At 44.3% G+C, this 24181-nt stretch overlaps 1 long non-coding RNA gene and 1 pseudogene across 1 annotated transcript; one reads left to right on the top strand and one right to left on the bottom strand.

The window, feature by feature from the left end:
* LOC124007665 overlaps positions 1-17067 on the bottom strand; it is a 25023-nt pseudogene extending 7956 nt beyond the window's left edge.
* LOC124007666 lies at positions 17066-24181 on the top strand. The gene is made up of 4 exons (XR_006833986.1): positions 17066-17242; positions 17879-18068; positions 18773-18830; positions 24097-24181. It is a non-coding gene; the product is annotated as an uncharacterized LOC124007666 (long non-coding RNA).

Below are 24181 nucleotides of genomic sequence, written 5' to 3'. Positions count from 1 at the left end.
AAAACAGTAAGAAATGTCATCCTAAAGTATCTATCCATATCGACACTGCTATTTTGCAATGGAATGAAAACAAAGGACTGAGTACTCAACAGGAATGATGAAGGACAGGAGAAGAGTGAGGTACCTTCTTGTTACACTTCTCACAGTGGTATGCGTTGGCTCCCTCCAGCAAGTCTCCTTTGACGTACTGCTCCATAGAGTCCAGCAGGTTCTGGTGGTTCCTGATGTCCACGTTCAACGTGGTGAAGGACTCCTCACACTCATACCTGGGAACAAGATGGTGGAACAGTTTCACTTATTATATTTCATGCATGTGATAACTGAGAACTATGTGGTGCCATTTTGTGTCACTAACCACATTTTGTTCGTTCAACATGGTGGGATCTTTGTTAAAAATGTATTATGCGAGAAATGCGCAAACATTTATATAATAATCATCATATGGAAGTAAACTTTGAGTCATGCGATGACACGGTGTGGGTCCTCCCACTACGGTTCAGGAAACCATGCAGTTTATTAGGCTACAGATTAAAGGTGATGAGCTTGACGCTCCTTTCCAATAAATATCATGGGTCTTATTCTGGTGACAAGATGGTAAATACATGACTGCTGTTTAACAAAAAAAACAAATTCTCTTCTCCAGAATAATGTCATCATGTAGACTAGCCGACCCACACTGACTCAGAGCTGTTAGCTGGAGCGCACATGTAAAGACAAGAGTAGGCACATTTTCTATTTACCACAACAGTTTGTGACAAAACTAATGGTCAAGTGGAAAATCCAATGGAAACATTGCACTTCAGATTTGTATTCGATACATGAGAAGTTCTCTTTTGGGATAGGAGGTAGCATTTTCACTTTTGGATGAATAGCATGCCCAGAGTGAACTGCCTCCTACTCTGTCCCAGATGCTAATATATGCATATTATTATTAGTATAGGATAGAAAACACTGAAGTTTCTAAAACTGTTTGAATGATGTCTATGAGTATAACAGAACTCATATGGCAGGCGAAAACCTGAGAAATCCCACTTCCTGGTTGGAGTAATCTGAGGTTTGTCGTTTTTCAAAGCTTGGCCTACAGAATACACAGTATCTATGGAGTCAAGTTGCACTTCCTACAGCTTCCACTAGATGTCAACCGTCTTTAGAAACTTGAATGAGGATTTTACTACAAAGCAGGGGCTCATGAGACCTGTTTGAGTCAGTGGTCTGGCAGAGTGTCTCAGGCTCGTGACGCGCGCTACCGACAGAGTTAGCTCTCTTTCCATGGCTTTTCTTCAGACATAGGAATTATCCGGTTGGAACATTATTGATGTTTTATGTTAAAAACATCCTAAAGATTGATTCCATACATCGTTTGACTTGTTTCTAACTTCTGTTGACTCCAAAATGGCAGATATTTCTCTGGCTGGATTGGGTTCTGAGCATCGTTCTCAGATTATGCTTTTTCTGTAAAGTTTTTAAAAAATCTGACACAGAGGTTGCATTAAGGAGAAGTCTATCTTTAATTCTGTGAATAACACTTGTATCTTTTATCAATGTTTATTATGAGTATTTCTGCAAAATCACCAGATGTTTTGGAATCAAAACATTACTGCACGTAACGCACCAATGTAAACTGAGATTTTTGGATATAAATATGCACATTATCGAACAAAACATACATGTATTGTGTAACATGATGTCCTATGAGTGTCATCTGATGAAGATCATCAAAGGTTAGTGATTAATTTTATCTGTATTTCTGACTCCTATCTTTTGCTGGAAAAATGGCAGTGTTTCTTTTTGACTTGGCGGTGATCTACCATAATCATATTTTGTGCTTTGGCTGTAAAACATTTTTGAAATCGGATACGATGAGTAGATTAACAAGATGTTTATCTTTCATTTGCTGTATTGGACTTAATGTGTGAAAGTTAAATATTTCTAAAAAATATTTTTGAATTTCGCGTGGTGCCTTTTCAGCCTAATGTTGTCGAGGGGTTCCGCTAGCGGAACGCCTGGCCTAGAAAGGTTATGCGAAAAAGTACATTGTGTGCACTACGTCATCACGTACTGATTTTTTCCAAAACAAGTCCATTTGGTGGAAATACCACACTGGTGGGAAAATGTACATATTTTGTTTATGCAGGTTTTAGAATATTTGCATATCTGGAGGATGAGTGGTCATTCATTCGGTTCCGCCAGTGTTAGTAAATGGATGAAAACAACTCACCTGTGGGGGCAGTCACGGCAGATTTTCTGGTCAGCAAAGGAGCCTCCCAGCACCTTGCTGAGCATGGAAGAGTGGCCCATGGCCTTCAGAGCCTCATCCAGACTGTCCACTAAAGAATTGAAGAACTCCAGGGCATCGTGCTGCTCTCGCAGATTCACCGGCTCACCCCATAACCTACAGGAAAGAGATCGATAGAGATAGCTCTTAGTCTTCCAAGACCGTTTGTGTGAAATTGGTATCAAAATAAACAGCTTGTAATCTGTACACCACTACATTCCTTGACATTTCATTGTTTTACCTCAGCCTGCTATCGTTAGCTCACCTGAACTGTTTCCAGAAGCCTCGGGGTACGTAGTACTGCAGTCGGGAGGAGGCCAGGTGACCAAAGATGACCTGTAGGTGGCGTAGCACCCCAATGTTGTACTCCTTCCTGTCCTCCGACTTACTTAGCGAGGGCTTGTCGTCAAACTGGTGTTGGTAGGCGAACACCTCGTCCCGCGCCGTTCCGTCTGCATTAGTCTGAGGAGGGAAAGTAACAATACACCGGATGGATTATTTCAATTTAAAATGTACATCTTGGTTCCTCTACACAACATCCATAAACACTCGGTAATATGAGGGATTTCATTTCCCTAGTCCCTTCGCTCTATACCAAGGGCTGGGGCTGCCATAAAAAGCATCTCAGATTGTAGCTTTAAGCAAGTCATTTTGCAGTTATTCAATCTGAAGAGTGAATACAGTTTTGATTGATTCCCAGTCAGTCAGGTCACCTCGTTCTCCTGCTTCTCGTCCCCGGACAGTTCATCGTCCACGTCGGTGCCGGTGCCCTCCACGGCCAGGACACCGTTACGGATGGGTGGGATCATGTAGAGCTGCTGGATGACAGAGTTCATGTAGCAGGTGGCCCCTGCGTTCTTCAGCCCCACAAAGCCTTTGGTGGGCCGCGGCCCCACTGGGGGGAGGTATTCCCACTCTGTCAGAGCCTCACAACCTGAGAGACAGGGAGAGAAGGAGAGGGAGTTGTTTAACGTTTATCCATTCCACATATATGATCAACGCAACAATGAATATCAGAAAAACATTTATAATTCATTGAGGAGAGGTATAATTTACCAGTATAGATAGAGGAATATGTGAGAAAAATAATAATTAGGAATTAAGATCACAGATTAAGTGACTATGTAGTACATGTCTGAGTGTATAGTTGGTGTACCTAGGTAGTACATGTCTGTGAGTGTATAGTTGGTGTACCTAGGTAGTACATATCTGTGAGTGTATAGTTGGTGTACCTAGGTAGTACATGTCTGTGAGTGTATAGTTGGTGTACCTAGGTAGTACATGTCTGTGAGTGTATAGTTGGTGTACCTAGGTAGTACATGTCTGTGAGTGTATAGTTGGTGTACCTAGGTAGTACATGTCTGTGAGTGTATAGTTGGTGTACCTAGGTAGTACATGTCTGAGTGTATAGTTGGTGTACCTAGGTAGTACATGTCTGAGTGTATAGTTGGTGTACCTAGGTAGTACATGTCTGAGTGTATAGTTGGTGTACCTAGGTAGTACATGTCTGTGAGTGTATAGTTGGTGTACCTAGGTAGTACATGTCTGTGAGTGTATAGTTGGTGTACCTAGGTAGTACATATCTGTGAGTGTATAGTTGGTGTACCTAGGTAGTACATATCTGTGAGTGTATAGTTGGTGTACCTAGGTAGTACATATCTGTGAGTGTATAGTTGGTGTACCTAGGTAGTACATGTCTGTGAGTGTATAGTTGGTGTACCTAGGTAGTACATGTCTGTGAGTGTATAGTTGGTGTACCTAGGTAGTACATGTCTGTGAGTGTATAGTTGGTGTACCTAGGTAGTACATGTCAGTGAGGGTATAGTTGGTGTACCTAGGTAGTACATGTCAGTGAGTGTATAGTTGGTGTACCTAGGTAGTACATATCTGTGAGTGTATAGTTGGTGTACCTAGGTAGTACATGTCAGTGAGTGTATAGTTGGTGTACCTAGGTAGTACATGTCAGTGAGTGTATAGTTGGTGTACCTAGGTAGTACATATCTGTGAGTGTATAGTTGGTGTACCTAGGTAGTACATGTCAGTGAGTGTATAGTTGGTGTACCTAGGTAGTACATGTCAGTGAGTGTATCAACGATCTGCTTGAGGTTCCGGACACAGCCGACCGGCAGAGCCACCAGCAACTCGAAGCCGGCGTTGATGGAGGCGGGGCTGCTACAGACAGGGATGGCCTGCTCCGTAGGGAACTCCCCACTCTTCACGTACTGCAGGTACACGATAGACGCCGGGAAGATGAAGTCATCTATCAACTCCTGGAGAAAGAGTGGGGTGAATTAACAGAATGGACAAAGCATCATCTTATGGTGGCTTGTCCTGTGACTATATTGAGTGAACTATTTGGCAACCATACTGGATTTCATAAACAACATAATGACCCACCTTTATGAGGTTGGCCCCGCCCTTCTCACAGCCAATGTAGTACTTCTTTTCTGGTGTCTGGAAGGCCAGCAGCTCCTTGGTGACCCCCAGGTGACCTTCTAGAATGGTCTCCTCCACCCCAGTCTCTCCTGTCCGCTTCACCTCATCCTGTGGAAAAAACACCAAACTGCCATTTAGCGGTAATATTTATGAGATATGAAAGCCCATCTTAGGTCTTCTCTAAACTACATCATATTAAACTGCATTTCATTTTCTAACAATGAAAAGACTTCTCTTGTCCAATACCCTGATCTTCTTGAGCCAGTCGATCTCGTTATTGAGCAGCGCCTCAGCGTTGGGCAGGTTGATGTTGCTGTTGTAGGCGTAGTTCAGCAGGTGCCTCAGCAGCGTAAAGTAGTCCCCTGCGTGCTTCGCCCTCTCCTTCGCCGTGCTCTGGAGGAGAGGAAGGATACGTGTTACAACAACAAGGGGTCCCAATGGAGTGAGGTGAAGAGTTTCAGTGTGTTACATTTCCTCCTCTAATGATGAAGGCTGGGATTAAGAGCTGGTAAACTGATCCGAGGTCTGTCCTTAAGGGCAACTTCTACCCAAAGCCGAAGAATGACTATTGTGTCAGTAGGGGACAGTGAAGAGATGGAAGGATACTCACCCCTAAAACAGTGAAGAGGAGGGTGATGAAGAATAGGAGGGGTCTGTGTCCCATACAGCACCTAGTGGCCATGAGGAAGAACTGCTCCTGAGCCATCTGACGAACTGACCTGGGGACAGACAGGAAGATGACAACAGGTTCCTTTCACCGTCAAAAGGTGCTTTTAACATAGTCTGATGACAGTTTTATATCGGCTTGTTTTTGTGAGATTAAGTTTGAACACCAAGGGGCGGTTTCCCCGACACAGATTATGCCCACTCCTATAATAAACTCAATGGAGAATCCATCATTGAAAATGCTTTTCAGTCCACGATTATTTCGTGCCCAGGAAATGCCCTGAATGAACGGATCCACAACACAGACATAGATTAACAGCCAGATGCAGACATACTTGCTGTGGCAGTGCAGTAGCAGGTCTATGATGTAAGTCTGCCAGGCCTTCTCCTTACTGAGAGTGTCCAGAGCGGTGGGCAGCAGGGCAAAACACAGGGTCATGATCTCCAGTGCCTCACAGCACACCATCTCATCCTCCCCGTCCGGCTCCTTACCCGCGTTCGTCTGTAGAGGTGATGAACACACACACCGCTGTGAGTTTATAGAAGACACAGAAACTCTCCATACAAACCCCTAGAAGTCTGCGATACACACCTTAAGAATCAAGCACACACCATCTCAGTTTAGATAGGGTTTTACCTTCTCATAGATCTGACTGATCTCTTCATTAGAGCTGAAGACCAGCTGTACCGTGCCACAGCCTGAAGCCCACACAATCTTCTGCACCGCCCGGATCACACAGAGGTCTGGGATGTACTTGGATGCTTGGAAGAAGTTCTGGGCGTTCGGGGGCAGAGACTGCCAAAAAAAGTGACCAGACGTTTACGGTCGTACTCTTTTTGACTGGCCGTTGTTACCCGGTTGAATGCATGTGTAAGCACTCGTCTCACCTCGTCAGAGATCTGTTGGGCCAGTCGTATGGCCACGTTGCGGAGCATGCACTCAGAGGCGGGGTTCGGGATATTCTGTAGAGCACTCTGGAGGACCAGGGCCTGGTCGTGGGTCACCTGGTTGATCTGGAGAGGAACAAAAACAGAAGACAGTGGATTAAAGAAGTTATGTTTGAGGTGATCATGGTCTGTCCATTCGGGGTCTGGTAACAAGGGTCCTGTTACTCTCATTGTTCTGCACTCGTCTAAGCTGTAGTACTACGAGGTTTTCCCCGTATTTACAGAGGTAATTTAACAGCAATACAATAGAGTTATTTACTGGTGATGCGGGGCTGGTCCCCTCCACTACGGGCTGGCAGGCCTCGGCCACAGCTTTGACGTGTCCGAACCCCACGGCGGTCAGCAGCAGCTTGGCGATCTTGAGGGCATTGAGGTACGCCCCCCGCCGCGTCTCCATGTCGGCCGACGGCAGGAAGTTGTTCCTGGTGAGCATGCTCAATACGAGCGGGAGGCCGCCGCTCTTCAGGAAGTTGTACTGGAAGTCGCTGGCGTCCTCACCGAGGGTTCCGCTGGCCGGCATCAGCAACGCATACACAACCTGGGGAATCAATCCAATCAATCAAACGTGGCAGGAGGATGTGAAGAGTGTAAGGGGTAATGAATCGATCACGTAAACCACCACACACACAGTGGTGTGTGTTACCAACCTCAGTGAGGTAGAGGACTTGTGAGGGCGAGGGGCCAAAGAAGCGGGAGTCCAGTGTGGGGCTCAGGCTGTTCTCTCCCAGCTTGGCATGATCCAGACAGATAGCACGCAGGTTCTCCACGGTACCGTTGTCTACACACAGCTCAACCAGAACATCAGTCAGTCAGGACGAATCATTTCAAACCACAGTAAGAGAGAGAGCGAGAGAGAGAGAGACGCAGAGGAAGGATGAGAGATGCTGTTTTGGGGCCACAGAAGGACAGCAAGCTATAATGAGAAAGAATGAGAGCGTGAGAGAGAAAGACAGTGTACCTGGAGGCATAAGCTTCATGAGGAGCCTGGCTCCATCTCGCAGCAGAGGCATGTTGAGGGTACAACCCAGGTCTGCTACCTGCCACAGGAACGAGATGTAGCGCAGGTGGAGAGACATGATCTAGAGAGGAAGATGATACTCAGGAGAAGACGACACATTTGACATTTCTCACGTGAGGAAAGGTGTGTGTGTGTGTGTGTCTTACCACTCCAGGCAGGCAGCCCTCCACCTCTGGGTTGGGTCCTTCGCTGAAGTGGTTGCCGTGGTTACTGGGCGAGGCAGTGGAGGAGTCTGAGGAGCTGTCAGGACTGGAGGGCACGGTGGCACTCACCTGGGTCAGCTTGGCTGTGATCAACTTCATACACACACACAAAATATACCAATTTGAACCAAACGCTAACAGATACACTGTGCTTTCATCATCTAATCCCAGTAGATTAGTGATTCCAGGAGAGAGTAAAATTGTATTTAAACACATCGGAAACTAAGCCCTAATTCAAAACCAGTGCATGGGCCATTGATTACGAAATGACTAGCTCACTGCTTTGTCCTTGAGGTTCAGCTGTCCAATCAGCTTCCTGTCATCCGCCGGGTCGACAACCTCCCCGCCAATGAAGAGCTCTATCTTGGTGTGCGTGGCGTTGGCCTTAATGCGTGTGAGGATGCCACGGCGCACCGAACCGATGGTGTCATTGGTGTGAGACCAGATGTCCAGGTCATCCACCTGACGACCCTGGTTAGGGAAACGCACGATCAACGTGATGTGCTTCCCCCGGAACGCCCTGAGAGAAAGAAAGAGGGATCGGTCTGTCAAAATGTTGGCACTGAGACTCTGACAAACTAAGTTAGACCTCGCTTTCACAAGTGTGTGTTGGTGTGAGTCTGTGTGTGTGTGTTTCTCTCTCCTACCTGGACATGGGCAGTATGGACCTCTCCTCGTGGTAGTCGCTGTCACATTCGTTGATGTACTCCTTGAGCACGGTGAGCACGCGAACCATGCGGATGGCCTCCTGCCGGGCACAGTTGATGCTGTCCTTGTCCCCATCCAGGACACACAGCGTGTCGTACGACGCCTTCAGACGGTCAAAACACAACTGGATGAAGTCCTCGTGGATCTCCACCTGGTTGACCTGCAGCTTGGGCCCCAGGTTGGTGTAGATCTCCTTCAGCAGGTCGATGGCTCGGCTGGCGATGTCATCAGTACCCTGGATCACCACCTGGTAGAACAATGCAAAGCTGTTTTGCTCACTATCCTCCTCCAGGGTTAATCCAGGAACCAGACTGTTGTCTATAAAAGCTTATAACAGTGATAAGAGGACTTTAAGTCAAATGCCTCCCAAGGTAGTCCAGTCCTATGAGCTCCAGGTTTTACAGTATGTTCAGAAAGCTTTAGAACATTGATAAGCTGTTTAACACTCACCCTCCAGAGGTAGTCCAGTCCTATGAGCTCCAGGTCATCCATCATGTAGGCCCTGCGTTTGGCCACCAGTTTGCCCTCGCGGCAGTTGACAGCCTTGAAGAACCTCTCAAAGCACTTCATGCCGTTCTCCGTGAGCAGGGACGGGTCCAGCTGCAGAACATTGTTCTCAAAGAAGTCCTTGTTGATGTCCGGGTCCAGGTCTGGCTCATCTCCCATTAGCTTAGAGTACCTAGAGTTGGAATAGACAGTATAAAGACATTATAAAGGCTCATACTTGCTTATAACAATTTAAGTGAAGTGCTACCAATAACATTTGAGTTGAACTAACCTGGAATAATTCAAAAGGGAAATCATATTTAATATAATATACAAGGCTGGTCTAAACAAATGTGTACGTACCATTTGAAGCACGCCTCCCGGTCACACAGGAAGACAGCGCTCTCAGCCAGACACCTCCAGATCTGCTTGGCCTGAGGAGCACATAGCCACAACTGTCCGTCCTTCAACAGGAACCTGGAGAACAAGATGGTTCAAAGCAGTTAGACACTAACAGACGACACTAACAGACGACTTTCATTCCCACAGACTGAGAAATGCCTCGCCGCCCAGAAAAGCAGTCAATGGTCATTGTTTTCATCCTGAGATACCTGTAGACAGCCGCCTGTCTTACCTCAGGAAGTTGAGCCTCTCCTGGACCTCCTGAACATGACTGTAGCGACTTCCCACTCTGACCGTCTGAGGGTCAAAGTCTGCATGTTCAGCTTTGGAGAACGGTCTCATGGTTTCCATGTAGGCAGACAGGTTCTCAGCCACCAGAGTGACCAGGGCATGGTTGTGCTGCAGCTGGTTGATCAGGTCATGACGATAGAACACATGAGGACTCCTCTGGGTCTGACTGTATGGGGAAGAGGAAAGGGAAGGAGAGACGTGTAATATTTCATCACAAGCTATGACTCAATGGGAAAAGGAGATGAGAGAGCGAGAGAGAAATGGAGAGAGACAGGGAGGTGGAGAGTGTGTTTCGTTACCTGAGGTTCTGAGGAGCTTCCCCAAACAGGCTGCAGATCTCTCTGATCTGCTTCAGGGCTGGTATGACCCACTTGTCGTTGGTGCGCAGCTCCTCGATGAAGCGGTCTATCCACTGGATCTTCTGGGTGTCTCTGTCCTGTTGGAACACAGAAGCACAGAGCAGGGTCCTAGTCATTAGGGAACATCGTAGCAAAACATTTTGCAACAGAAAACAAAAAAACAAGATATTCTCATTTGACAAGCTTAGGTAGAGTGTCCCAGTTTCAGTCTGTTTTTTTTCCATTTGGTGCCTAATGAATTACAACCCAGTAGCAGTAACAGTAGTTTTACCTGAGAGCAGCTGTAGTCCAGTATCTTGATGTGTGCGCTGAGGGCCTGGTCCATTATGTCCACGGGGACGTCGTCACTGTGAGCCAGGTTCCACAGCAGGTTGAGCACCTTGTGGGCCATCACTCCATCCTTATCGTCCTCCGCCAGACGACGGATCAGCTCCAGCAGCTTCTCACGCTGCTTCTTACTCGCATTCGTCCAACTCTCCTTGAAGCAATCAAAGAGATGGTCGAGCTGCTCTGGAGAGAAGTCCCAGGCCAGTTTGGCCAGAAGGTCATGGACATTCTTCACTATGGCTTCGTGCTTACCAGCCTGACATAGAAACAGACACAGAAGACACTTAGGCATGGTTCTAAAAACAACCCCTTCCCCTACCCATAAAGGAAAAGGTCTCTCTAGCAAAAAATATATTTTTCACAAATGAGAATAACCTGTATAGGTTCAATGAATAGGAAGTACATTAAAATTCCCAAATCCCCATATTGCTGAGACCCATTTTCCCATGACACGTTTAATTCAGTACCTGCGCTGCCCAGATGTTGTCCAGGTCCTGCATGGTGAGGGCTTTCTCCTTGATGACGAAGCGGAGTATCTTCTCTAGTTTCTCTACGTACTGAGGCTGGTGGAGACTGTCCCTCAGCACGATGGACAGGATGTGGTTCTGCTGGATCCACTCCTGAGAGAAAGGGAGAGAAAGACAAACGTCAGGCATAGATTTGCATTCCTGTGGAGAAATTCCATGTCCAATTCGACTGATGGGAATTGAACTGGAATTGACTATTAAACTCTGATGAGCAATTTAAAAGCGCTATACAAATCCAGTCCATTATCATTCATAAGGAGTAACTGTTAGGGGCTAGGTGACTCACCGCCATGCGTTCTGCAGTCAGCCACTCCTCCTCCTCGGGGTTGCCATGCCGATGCGTGTAGTAGGACACACTGGAGATGACCTTGTTGACCTCGTTCAGGGCATTCATCTTGCCGTTGAATGAGGAAATCTGCAATAACCTGGGGACCAATCAACAAATTAAAAGCCTAACCATCTTATCGAAAATAAAAATTCCACCCAAAAGCTATCTTTTGGTATTTGTTTCATTAGTCCATTGTTGACAGAGTCCCAAAATGTTTTGCATGTCAGAAAAATACCAGCTGTATTTTGAAAGTTATACATCTTGAAAAAAAATGTGCATGTTAGCAAACAAGTTTGGGACTATGTGAACAATGGACTAATGAAAGAAATACCAAAATATAGTTTTTGGGTGGAGTTTTCCCTTAATAATAAAACAGCAGTTGACTGTCCAAAACACTCATCATACGAGGTGCTCAAACCCCAATGTGACAGTTTTAATTCTATACAATAACAACCTAAAAAGAAAACAACTGAAGGAATCTCACCTAAGGATCATTTTCAACCTAAATATCTCCAAGTTCTTGACGGTCTCCTCCTGACCGGGCACCCTGGAGGCCAGGTTCTTCAGGGACTTGATGATCATGGACAGGGCATCGTTCTTGGCCTCGTTCTTGGCCTCCTTCTTCAGCTCCTCGTCCGTCAGATTCTCCAGGAACTGAGGAACCATCTCGATCACTGGCAGGAAGTACTTCTTCACTGTGTGCAAGGTCAGGAACTCATAGCACTGGCCGAACGGCCTGGAGGGAAGACATACACGGGTTAGGACACGCACACATCCCTTACAAGTCCCTTACATTGGTCCATCTGATCTAACATACTTGATGAGGGCAGCGATGATCTGTACATTGAGAGCCTGTCCGCTCATGAAGCGGTCGTGTAGAGTCTGAAACCCGTTCAGCGTGCCAAACTTATTAATCAGGTCCACCAACCATCCCTGAGAGAGGGAGAGATGGAGAGAAAACAATGAATGGCTAATCACTGACGACAGCTTTATTCATGTTGAAAACTTGGACATACTGTATCAAGTAAGGAATCCTGAGTGAGCGAGGGTGAGTTGGGGCCTACCTTGGGTGAGCGAGGGTCAGGTGGGCGGGCGAAGAGCTCGTCGTCGGCCAGCGTGGCCCCGGCGGGGATGGTCTCAGAGGGCCGCGTGCCGTTGTAGATGTGGAACTTGCAGTGGGGGTTGGTGGCTGTGGCCAGTAGCTCCAGTAAGGGGAACCAGTCCTGAGGAAGCTTGGTCACACACAGCTCCACCAGCCGGTGTGTGTTGGTGATGATACACCTCTGTGGAGGGAAGGACAATCAGCTGTAGTTCAAACAGGAAGTGCTAATGCGCGCACACGCACACGCACACGCACACACACACACACACACTTACATGGATCTCAAACTTCCACCCACTGACAGCCTCGTCTGTGAGGATCTTAGTGAAGGAGATGGTCAGGCCGTCCCTGAAAAACCTCTGGCACGCCTCACACTTCACATCAAGCCCTACAAAAAGAGGCAACGATTAAAGGCAGAAAACAAAGAGAGATCAATAGAAGACAAATGAAAAAGATGTCCTATATGGATGTATATTGTATACGATGATGGACACACCTTTTTTACATAAGTCTATAGCAGCTTCAAGTAGAACTTCTAATTCCCCCCTTTGGCAGGACTGGGACTACCCATCGGGGCCTGTTGATCATGTCGTCCAGCTTGGCCAGGTCAGTGTGAGGGAAGGCAGGCTCCTCCTCCTCCAGAGCAGGGGCAGAGTCTCCTTGGCCCTGCTCCTCCTCCGCCGCCGGTGGGCTCACAGGAGACGGCTCCGTGGTCGACGGGTTTGGGGACACCGCCTGCAACGCGCACACACATTAATAGCAAGCATACTACAGACACTGATTAAAAGAGGTAAACGCTAGTCGGGAACACACACACACACAGTGAGGAAGGTAGGTAATTAAGCCTTGGAACTTCACAGGAAGCACAAAGTCAAACAAACACAATTCATAGAGCATGAGGGACTAAATTAGATTATAAATAAAGCTTATTCAATTATGTGACAGTAATTAGGCTTACATCAGTGATCCTGTCCACAGCTCAGAAACTCTTAAATTACAAAGAGCTTCTCTCATTGGAGAACATCCAGCTGTGGCCTCAACACGACTCATGCCGTTTCATACTAAAGATGAACGCCTACTACTGTCCTATGCTCCTCATGGGGCGATGGGCCTAAGTAAGTAAGTACTAAAGCATATGGTATTGCAGATCGCTCCATATTAGTCAGTCAACTTCACGCAGACATACAGTTGACATGCGGGTAACCTTGTTCACTGATAATTGGGGAACTATGCATAGATAGACACACGTCACCCCGACACTCACCTGGGCCTGTGTGGGTGGGGGCTGGCTCTGAGAATCAGCGGGTGCCTGGCCCTGGCTATCATTTCCCCCCACGGGGGAGCCACGTGTGGTGACCGTCATGATCGACACAGGGCAGATCTTGGCAGTCTTGTCCGCTTTAGGAGGCCCTGGCCTGGGGGGGAATCACTGCCTGGGTAGGAAAGGAGAACCAGAGGCCGGCTGAGAGGGAACGCTCCGGCTGCTGAGGCTCAGGGAGGGTTGCAGAAACCATCGCAGAAGCTGTGGGACAGAGACAGGAGAGAGAGATTTAGAATGGTTGATGCCCCATTTTTCCCCATGCATTTGGGACTGAGGCATGTGCATTTCAGCTAATCGGTGTAAAATGTAGTGAACATCACATGGACAACTTCAGACCACTCGAGGTGTAAAAATAGCTGCGAAACAACATCCAAAGGCCATGATTCCACAGTATGTTTGCAAGACAGGACTCTTCAACTAAGCGAGACCAATTCAAATGACTCTCACTCTGCCACAATCTGGGTCTAGACATTAAAATGCTATTTACGCATGCTTGGCAACGGGGTGGAATTATTACATACATACACACTAGCCCAAATACCAACAGACAGAAGCCCCCCCCACTGCCATCAACTCTCCTATTTCCAGTTGCAGACAGCACAGGACTATCAACCATGCACCACACTGGCCTATTAATAGTCTCTGTCGAACTGGTTCAGAGATATCTAGACTGTGCAAGACAGTATACAGCTACTGACAAACTGTTGATTGGTCACACAGAGCATGACCCTAGCCTAACCCTACCCCAACCCCAACTAACTGCAGCCCCTAGGTTACACACGTCTCACTACAGCAAAACATGCATGGGATATTGAGGTTTCAAGATATCACCTGGCTATATTAGCCAAGCCTAATACAATAACAAAACAAGAACAATTGAACAAGGAGAACAAGCCATTGTGCGCTTACTAACAAACAATGTATTCTTAACAATTGCCCAAAATTATTAATAATAGCATATTGGATTGAAATCAGGCCATCTATGCTTGGCTGCCAGTGCCACTGACATAAAGTTGTGGTAGTCCAACAATGTGTCCCAGTTCTGTAAATGTTTCCCAACTCCAGTCCTCCAGTAGCCCCAACAGCACACATTTTTGTTGGAGCCCCAGACAAACACACCTGAATCAACTTGTCAACTAATCATCAAGCCCTCAATGAGTTGAATCAGTTTTTTTTCCCAGGCCTATAAGACAAATGTGTGATGTTGGGGGGTACTGGAGGACTGGAGAGAGTCTGTGTAGAATATTGACCTTACACAACAGCAGAGTGACAACGCAAAACATCTTAAATCACTATGAGTCAGGATGGAAGAGATAGGTTTAGGGCCTCAGGCTCCTTCAATCCACTCAAGTGCCTATGAGGGAACATTAAGATTAGGGGATAGGGTTTCTGGGTAGGAAAGGTCTGTGTGTCTAGTTGTGAGACACTGGAAGTCTTGAGACACATTAAGACAGTCTCCAGCTGAGTTACGATCCTCTGGGCTCAGTTTACAGGTTTATTATTGGCTGTCTTCAGTTTCCTGTCTTCAGATGTATCCGCTTCCATCTAATGGAAGAGGTTAGTATTAGGGAAGGGGAATCTGATCCTAGATCTGTGGTTTGGGCCGACTTCTACCTCAAGCATCATCAGGCAAGCCGGCAGGAGTAGGCTACAGCTGACAGCTACAGTGTGAATGAAAGTTGACAAGCCAATCGGAATCAATGACCCAAGGAGCAAGAACGGTTGAGGAACCAATCAGATGAAAAGAAACCTTGAGTCTTGAGAAAGCACCTGACCGGGCCATAAACCAGGGTTTCCCCAACCCTCTCCTCAGCACCCCCAGACGTTCCACATGTGTGTTCTAACCATAAACGTCACACCTGATTTAATTAGTCAAAGGTGTTATGATTAGTTGAATAACTGAATTAGTGGTGCAAGTTTAGGGTTAAAACTCAAATTAGAACTTCTGGGGGGCACAGCTGCCATGGCAGTGTGTATACACAGCTAGTATACGACAACTATTCAGGTCATCATGGTCAAGGCTTAGTTTTGCTGACTTGAGTAAAACTTGAAGTGAGCATAGCTAGGTCATGACTGAGGAAAGTTCACCTGAAAGTTCTGCGTTTGTATCCGGAAATGCACAAAGTAAGCATATTACCAGGCCTCAAAATCGGCAACAATTGCTTTTATTGACAATACCTTGCTTGCAAATAACAAATCTAATCTTTGTCAATAGATCCAATGCCAGCCCCCTCCTTGGCTAGCCTCAAAAACCGACACTAGGCAGAGGCAACTAGGGTCGGATTTTCAAGACTACCCTTGGCTCCACCTTCAGTTTCTGTTCTGGAGACAGTTTGATGCAGACAGGCATGTCAAGATATTTGGACATTTCTTGTGACAGCCGTTGGTTTACAAGGAGCTTGGCACAACGGAAAACATTATGTTACGACAAATGAGAAGGTTGCTTGCATGATGTGTGTGAATAAAAATGTACTTGGTCCTTGGCTTGCTAATCATTCTTATCACGATCCGCTTTCCTCACCAGAATCTCTTTCTATGAGGACACGTCATTGAGTAACATTGTACAGCTAATTAAATCAAGTTACTTGGGGTTATGGAGTATAAGGAAAACTTGATTTAGTTACAGCAAACAACGCAATCTCAATAAGTGTCGCTGTTACATTATATGGTGTATTCTAGATATGAGAGACCGCTAACTAGCCAGTAGCTAACTACACTTGCTAGATTGCGTAGCATTAGCCAAATATTTCAAACAATGCGAAAATAACCAGCCTGCAAACACTGCCTGGAACACGGTTAACTGATGTGAAAAATAACTTCATGCAACAGGAGTCTGGACGATAACTAATGCATTACGTTATCAAGGCCCGTAACGTTAGTTAGCTAGCTACTGACAAGCATTGCAAGGGCCTTCTCCTTACTCAACATCGGTAGTAGCGCTAACATGCTAGTTAACGTTAGCTAATGGCGCTGCCACAACAATCAACAGTCTGTGTGCATTGGTAGGTTGTTGATCAAACACCAGCCCATATCTGTCAACACCACTAGTCCAAGAAGTTAGCCAACATCTTGTCTGGTTGAGACTGACCTTGAACTAGCTATGTGGAAACCGTTATATTTCAAAATCCAAACAATTAACAGGTTGGTATGGGAAACGTCAGCCATTTTGCCACAGCCAAAAATAACAGCTAACTTAACTAGCCAACGTTACATACAGAAACAAACCGGCATTTCAGCATTCATTCTGTCGATGTCAGATACCTTGCTTGCTATTACTCTCTCCTCTGTATCTAATGAAAAGCATATGTGTAACGTTACACCTTGAAGCTAGACAGCTATAACGTTTCATTGTTAATGATTACTCAGAAATGTTATCTAGCTATACTAGCCAGTTAGCACCATTGTTGCTAGCTTCCCAATGTTACTTACCCCAAAATTTGATGGAACTTCCTTGAGTTGACTTGTCCTGTCTATGAATCGTTCTATTCTGGGTTTCGCTAAGTGTCAACGTGTGTTACATAATATTTTCATGCATACATCCAGATCTGCTAATATGATCTCTCTTCCTTGCTTTTTTTTTTTGTCTGCACTTGGGTGTTTTTCCTGCGTCACCATCAACCCCCCCCCTCTACTGTAGTCTAGCACAGTTTTCCCAGCCAGTCCGTGGTAAGCGCAGCTGACGGAGGCCGTGTTCGAGAGGATCAAACCCGTCATGTATCATGGGTGACTTGCTGACTGATCGACAAATAATAATGAGCAATTATTTACGATGTAAAGTTCCTTGTAGATCAGTCAGTCGGCAGTCGCCTGCACTGTCGGCGCCAATGTCGAACAAGCCCATTAAGGTAACGTTTTACAATTAAAGTAATAGTTCACCTCACATTTAGTTTGTCAAAAAGGTGCCTTCAGAAAGTATTCACACCACTTGACTTCTCCCAAATTATGTTGTGTTACAGCCTGAATTTAAAATGTATTAAATTGAGATGTTGTTTCACTGGCATACTAGCACACAATACCCAATAATGTCCACGTGGAATTATGTTTTTAGACATTTTTACAAATTAATACAATTTAAAAGCTGAAATGTCTTGAGTCAATAAGTATTCAACATCTTTGTTATGACAAGTCTAAATAATTTCATGAATAAAAATGTGCTTAACACGTCACATAATAACTTGGATGGACTTACTCTGTGTGTAACAATATTGTTTAACATTATTTTTAAGACACTGCATCTCAGTGCTAGAAGTGTCACTACAGACATCCTGGTTCGAATCCAGGCTGTATCACAACCGGCCTTGATTGGGAGTCCCATAGGGCGGTGCACAATTGGCCCCGCGTCGTCCGGGTGCGTCGTCCGGGTTAGGTCGGTGTAGGCCATCATTGTAAATAAGAATTTGTTCTTAGCTGACTTGCCTAGTTAAATAAAACATACAATTATCTGTAAGGTCCCTCAGTCAAGCATTGCATTTTTAACACAGATTCAACCACAAAGACCAGGGAAGTTTTCTGATGTCTCGCAAAGAAGGGCACCTGCATCTTCCTCTATCAGAGAAGATCTGTGGACAGACTAAGTTCCACTGTCACCCAGGAGCCTGTGTCCATGGCATCAACTCCCTCCTGCCCACGGTTCTGGCCAACTACTCCAATATTGACACCATTGTCACTCAGGTAGGTTTTAACGACCTTTGTTTTAAGAGATCTGAGGAACTGAGTGAGGATTACAAACATTTTTAAACACCCTCGATAGCACAGGAAAGAGATGAATTATCTCTGGTGGGGGGCGGGACATCTACCCTCTTTCTTTCTATATGTCCTTGTTTTGTATGTCGTGTTTTGTATTATTTGTTTTGCACCCAGAACTCTGGGTCTTGTTGTTCCGGTATGTTCTTTTATGTTTAAATAAGAATTATATACCTGTCTTGTATACCTATACACCATTCTTGTGTGTGTTTAATAAAAAATATTTGAAACAAAAGTTGCAGGTCCAATATGATATTCTGAGAGAGCAACTTGGCATATATAACAAGGCAATTATAAATGCCAACCGAGGTCATTTGTTGAACTTCATCACTATTAATCAGAATAATTTGAGTCTCGACCAATAATGGCCTGATGAATCCTACCCCTGCAAACCTATTTGAACTTTCCTCCACATCTAAATGTAATGAGTTTGCAGTGTATTTCAGAGGTAAGATTAGATAACATTAGGCTCGGTATCAGTCATGCAAGACCTGATTAGAAGTTTGTATTTTTGAAAAATTCTATTCTGCTTTTTTATGCCCACCACAGCACAGAGACAGTCTTAGTTAAAGTGGTAAATGATCTTAGAGCCAACACAGATGCCAAACAACTTTCTGTCCTTGTACTCTTAGATTAAGGTGCTGCATTTGACACTGTTGACCATGATGTCCTTCTGGAAAGACTAGAGAGGTGGGTTGGCTTCTCCGGTCCAGTTCTAAATTGTTTTAGGACCTATTTAACCAGTCAAGTGTTTCTTGTAACATAACTCAAAGAAAATACACATCACATGTGCTTTCCACATGGTTCAATTTTGGGTCCAGTTGTCACGACTCCCACCGAATGTGGCTCCCCTGCCTGTTCAGGCGGCGCTAGGCAGTCGTCGTCACCGGTCTACTAGCCGCCACAGATCCCTTTTTCCTTTTCTGTTCGTTTGGTCTTATTCGTTGCACCTGTCCCTTATTTTGTTTCCTGATTTATGTCTATTTTAGCCTTTTAGGCCCGCCTATGTTCGTGCAGGATTATTTTCTGTTAGTCATGGTCGGTCGGTCCTTCCGTCCTGTTTGTGCCCTGTGTTGGGTCGGACTATTTTTCTGTCTGTTTATCGCCTATGGTTTTGGGCATTCGTGTGGGAATCCCAATAAAGACGGTTTTCCCCAGTATCCTCTGCTCTCTGCAATTGACTCTGCACCCACCACTCCAGGCGATTGTAACACCGGTACTGTTCAATGTATATATGTTACCCCTTGGCAGCGTTATCAGAAAGCTCAGCATTGATTTCCACTGCTACACAGACGATACACAACTTTAGCTCCAAGGATAAATTATTAGACTGTATTAGTGATTTAAATACTTGGATGGCTCACAACTTCCTCCAGCTAAATCATCATAAGATCAAGGTACTTATTGTTGGAGCCAAAGCACAAAGAGAGAATCTAGCCGCACATTTGAATTCATGGGCAATAAAGATTAAACACCAGGTAAAAAACCTAGGTGTTATTTTAGATTCTGAACTAAATTTCTCATCACACATTTGGAATGTGATCAAAATTCATTTTTTACCATCTGAGGAACATTGCCAAGGTGTGTCCATTTCTCTCTTAGGCTGATCCAGAGAGATTCATCCATGCTTTTATTACAAGCAGGCTTGACTACTGTAATGCTCTCCTGTCTGGTATACCCAAAAAAGCCATTGGTCAACTGCAAAACATACAGAATGCTACAGCATGGGTACTGACAAAGACCAGGCGGAGAGAACACATGACACCAGTTTTAAGGTCTCTGCACTGGCTGCCTGTGAGTTTTAGAATACATTTTAAGATTCTTCCATTGGTTTTTAAATCAATCCATGGTTGTGCACCATGGTGCACATTGTGCACATGTCAGACATGCTTTTAAGTTATTTACCCAGTAAGTCTTTAGTCAGCCTTTAGTTATTATTCCCCCAGCCTCTGGAATAGCCTGCCAGAGAAGCACATTGCATTGTATGTCTAAAATGTGCTGTATAAATAAAGCTTGATTGGATTTGATTTGACCTATTGGTAGATGGTAAAAAAAAAAAAAGCAGACAGAATTTCCCTTTGAGTATGGTGAAGTTATTAATTACACTTTGGATGCTGTATCAATACACCCAGTCACTGCAAATATACTTTCTAACTCAGTTGCCAGGAAGGATAGACATCTCTCAGGGATCTAACTATGAGGCTAATGGTGACATTAAAATAGTTACAGAGTTTAATGGCAGTGATAGGAGAAAACTGAGAATGGATCAACAACTTTGTAGTTACTCTACACTACTAACCCAAATGATAGAATGAAAAGATGGAAGCCATTACAGAATACAAATATTCCAAAACATGCATCCTGTTTGCAATAAGGCAAAAAAGTACAACTGCAAAAAATGTGGCAAATACATTAACTTTATGTCTTGAATAGAAAGCATTATGTTTGTAGATGGCTGTGTAACAATGATCAACAACCAACTTGACAGAGCTTGAAAATTAAAAAATAATAATAATGGGCTAATACTGTACAATCCAGGTGTGCAAAGCTATTAGACACTTACCCAGAAAGACTCACAGTTGTAATCACTGCCAAAGGTGACTCAGGTGTGAATACTTACGTGAATTAGATATTTCTATACTTAATTTTCAACACATTTTCAAGAATTTCTAAAAACATGTTTTCACTTTGTCATTATGGGGTTTTGTGTGTAGATGGGTGAGGATTTTTTTTTAAATGTAATCAATTTTGAATTCAGGCAACAGACTTTCAGCATGCTTATAGGGAAGGACACTCAACAAGCACAGCACATACACAAATGACTGATGATTGGCTGAGAGAAATTGATGATAAAATGATTGTGGGGGCTGTCTTGTTAGACTTCAGTGCAGCTTTGAGTCTGCTGCTGGAAAAGCGTATGTGTTATGGCTTTACAGCCCCTGCTATAATGTGGATAAAAAGTTACTTGTCTAACAGAACACAGATGGTGTTTTTTAATGGAAGCCTCTCAAGCATAATCCAGGTAGAATCATGAATTCCACAGGGTAGCTGTTTAGGCCCCTTGCTTTTTTCAATCTTTACTAACGACATGCCACTGGCTTTGAGTAAGGCATGTGTCTATGTATGCGGATGACTCAACACTATACACGTCAGCTACTACAGCAACTGAAATGACTGCAACACTTAACAAAGAGCTGCAGTTAGTTTTGGAATGGGTAACAAGGAATAAGCTAGTCCTAAATATTTCTAAAACTAAAAGCATTGTATTTGGGACAAATCATTTACTACACCCTAAACCTCAACTATGTCTTGTAATGAATAATGTGGAAATTGAGCAAGTTGGTGACTAAACTGCTTAGAGTAACCCTGGATTGTAGTAAACTGTCATGGTCAAAACAGTTTACAACAGTAGCTAAAATGGGGAGAAGTCTGTCCATAATAAAGCCCTGCTCTGCCTTCTTAACAACACTATCAACAGGGCAGGGCCCACATGCCCTAGTTTTGTCACACCTAGACTACTGTTCAGTAGTGTGGCCAGGTGCCACAAAGAGGGACTTGGGAAAATGACAGTTGGCTCAGAACAGGGCAGCAGGGCTGGCCCTTTAAAGTTCAGCAGCTAATGGAGATCCCTAATAAATAGAAATACAACAAAATGTGAAATAAGTCAAGGGCTATGAATAGTTTCTGAAGGCACTGTATGTTGTGCCCATATGAATGGTAGTAATCATTGAATAGTTGAGACTTGTTTTTTGGTGTCAACAGCTACTTTCAAATTAAATAAAACAGAGAATATTTTTGCAAAATATGGTGAACATGACTGAACAAAAAAATGAACAACTAAATTTGACTCTCGTAAGTGCTTCCTTATAAACCTGGATCTGAGGTCATTTATGGTAACTAACATCTACAGTATTTTCATAGACCTAGATAGATATGTCATAGACCTAAATATCTATCTTCACTATCTGGAATGGACCCACATTAAAAGGAAAGGAATAATGATAAGAAACAAGTGCAGGCCTATTCTATCCCTATTTGTTAATAACATCAACACAGAATAGAGTACAGGATTCATTCCATGCCATCCTGTTACAGTGTTCCAGTGATGGTGAATGTTAAGGCCGGCTTCCTCTCCATGAATAATAAATAGTTGAAAGAACAATGTATAAACACTGCACATTTAGTCAATACATGAACATTCTTCAATCAAACAAATGCAATAAGCAATAGGCCTGTAATGCTATTTAATTCACAGGAAGGGTTGAACAGGATATCAAGCACAGTGTTATTGTCATTTTTGTTTGTACTTTTTACACCTTTTTCTCCACATTTTCGTGATATCCAATTGGTAGTTACAGTCTTGTCGCATCGCTACAACTCCCGTACCGACTCCAGAGAGGCGAAGGTCGAAAGTCACGCGTCCTCCGAAACACGACACTGACAAGCCACACTGCTACTTGACACACTGCTCGCCGGAAGCCAGCCCCACCATTGTTTCGGAGGAAACACCGTACAACTGGCAACCGTGTCAACGAAAAAGCATAGGTTGTGAAGGATAGTGAAATGACATACAAAATAAATAACATTGTTCCATAAGCCACTGTTAAATATGTCCATGGAGAATGAAGAGGCAAGCTTTACACTACATGGTTTTTCGTGCGACTCTGCGAGAGGCTTGGAGATGAAGTCTGACAGGGTACCAGTGTCCGTCCGGCTCCTGATGATTTCCCTCTCCCTGTTGGTCCAAACCGCTCTGTAGAATGGGGTGATGCCATATTCCTCACTAATTGGTCTCCTGGGACCAGTCCATTTTCTTGATGACCCGATCTCTGTTTCACCGCCCTTTTCACTGTATGGTTTTCCATATTTTCCCTGCCATCAACCTCGATGTTGGCGCATTTGGAGAGATGAGGGTAGAAACTACCCCGGTCTGATGTTGGCTCTGATAGGGACGCGTGAGGAGGAGTGAGTTCTCTCGCCAAGTCTTCATGGTGATCCATGCCCCAGAGTGCGCTTTCACACAACATCCCTGTGTAGAACAAGACAGTAAATATAGTATGCGTTTATACTGTATGGTCTGCTGTAGTTGAAGTGTTACTCGAATTACAACTGAAAAGCCTCCAAGCCTCTAAACTGTATTTTCGCTGTGTTTTAGTATCTCTACCTTATCAGTTACACCATTGTCACTTCATTGCCCTCCATGTGAAATGACTCACGCTGATTACAAAACCCATATAACACAAAAAGCGTTGAGAATGGCTGTGATTTGTTGTCGATCGTAAAAACTCAGTATTTAAATAAATAAACGTTCAAGGTCTTGCCTGCTTCTCCTTTGGCAATGCTGTACTTGATTCAGCTGTAGGCTATTGGTTCTTCTCTTCCTGAAGTTACACTAGAGATGGTCTGGGAATGATTTCTCTACTGTCTCTGGTTACACACCGCGCATAAGCACTTTGCCGATGGAGGAGATTTCTTTTGGAAAAGTACATTCAATTAAAGATTAACAGAAAATACTGCCAACGGTTATGATCATTGCAAAATAAAAATTGCTGTGATGTAATGTCAGAGCAATTTTAAGTTCGTTAAAAAAAGTAGTTCACGTGTTGATTCACTCCAAATCAATGTTTGTTTGATTCCAAATCATCTTAACATTTGACCCTCCTTGAGGGGTCTGAAAATTTCCGACAAACTGAACATGAACGTTATTTTTTTTAACAAAAATGATCAAAGTAACTTTGCGTCAGTTCCCACTTTATTTTAGGGAGCCATTTGTTTTTTGAAAGCATGCCAGGATGTATCAGTTTTTACAATTTCGTGTCTAGTTTTAGCTTGTCTTGTGTTTCACGTAATATGTTGTGACACTGGTAAAACATTTATTGGGGGAACAACAGCATTTATAGCTACTGGGAAAGCATAGGCAGCGCAATCATAATTGTTTCTTTCTTTTTTCTTTCAGATAAGACAGACGTCTACTGTTTATGGTTTTTGCAGACTATGTCAAGTAATCATTTATTAGAAAAATAAAATAGCTTCCTTTTGCA

The sequence above is a fragment of the Oncorhynchus gorbuscha genome, linkage group LG21 (genome assembly GCF_021184085.1).
Source record: "Oncorhynchus gorbuscha isolate QuinsamMale2020 ecotype Even-year linkage group LG21, OgorEven_v1.0, whole genome shotgun sequence".
In the NCBI taxonomy this organism is placed as follows: Eukaryota; Metazoa; Chordata; class Actinopteri; order Salmoniformes; family Salmonidae; genus Oncorhynchus; species Oncorhynchus gorbuscha.
Note: the sequence above shows the minus strand (reverse complement) of the source record. Positions and strands in the feature narration are given on the sequence as shown.